Genomic DNA, 1,453 nt, shown 5'->3' on the forward strand with positions numbered 1-1,453 from the left:
CATCAATCTTGATTGTGCACTTAGTTTTTTAGAAATGTATGCTTTGGGGTGTCAGGTCAGCTCGGTTGGTGGAGCATGCAACTGTTGATCAGAGTTGTGTGTTACAGCCCCACACTGGATGTAGAGATTAAAAAAATCTCTAAAAACTGTTTTGCAAGATCAACATGGAATTTAGGACTAAATTTTTTTTCTGATTTGTAAAAAATCATAAAATATTCAAATATTCAGAAAAGAAGAAAATAAGTATTTGTCAGGTTTTGAAAAGTACAGTTTGTTTTTGTAAAATGATTTCACGTAATTGGGATATCTATATAGTCAGTGATGTTCATTTTAAAACATCGGCTACATTCAGGTCACAATCTCAGGGTGGGTGAGATCAAGCCCTACGCTGGGTTCCATGCTCAGTGCACAGTCTGCTTAGAGTTTGTCTCTCCCTCCGGTCCTCTACCCCCCCCACCCCCCATTTTCGCTTGCTCTCTCTAAAATAAATCTTTAAATAATAAACATTGGCCACTGCTATTGATTTATATTAATAACATGTCTGCTGATGTTACATGGTAAGGCTTATGGGGTGTTAGAGTGAAGGGGAGTGTTTTTAAGATTCAAAAGCTTGCTTTGTTGTCTTATTTTAAACATTATCAGTGTATGGTATGGAATGGTTTTAGAATTTGTAGCTTTTCATATGTGTGGTTGGGATGAAATGTTATTTTTGCTGAAAGCAAAATATTTTTTGGTTTTAGGTGTTCTATCATAATCAAGGAACCTCAGAAGTGGAATTAACGACACTTGAAACAGGTACACTTATTTGAAAATAGCTCCTGGCATACAGGTATATATCTTGTCTTCATTGCTTTGTTTAGTCTCTTGTAGTCTCAAGTAAATAGATCCTACACAATTTTAAATACTTAGTATAATTTACATTTTGTTGTATATTACAATACTAAATATTCTATTTATGAAGTACTTTTGACACTAGTTTTTCTTAGTACTTTTTTTACTTGGCCCCATTTTAACAAAAATGGAATTTCTCTTTTGATCTGTAATCTTTGGTGTACAATAGGAAATTAACTTTTCAACTAGTGATAGAATTCCATGACTAAATTTAATATAGACCCGTGGTACATCATTACCGATTTTCAAGTTTCTGGTGGATCTGTGTTAGTTGATGAGTAACTAGGGCAGAGAGAACTTTGGTTTGTGCAAAGTCTGTATTCTTCCTTTTTGGAACTGGAAACTTTTTGTTGGTACGTCTAAGATAAGAGAGGTGGTAAGTCATAATCCAGGATGAGCAAGTGGCTTCTGGAGCTAATGGATCTGAATTCTGGCTTTACTGCTTACCTGTTTCATGGCTTGGGCAAACTGCTTTCTCCCTCTGTGGCTCCATTTTCCCCTGTAAAAAGTGTGTTCCCTTTAAGTGGGACAAGTGGGAGTGCTGAAGATTTTTTTTTTTTAA

The sequence above is a fragment of the Nyctereutes procyonoides genome, unplaced genomic scaffold (genome assembly GCF_905146905.1).
Source record: "Nyctereutes procyonoides isolate TBG_1078 unplaced genomic scaffold, NYPRO_anot_genome, whole genome shotgun sequence".
Taxonomy (NCBI): Eukaryota; Metazoa; Chordata; class Mammalia; order Carnivora; family Canidae; genus Nyctereutes; species Nyctereutes procyonoides.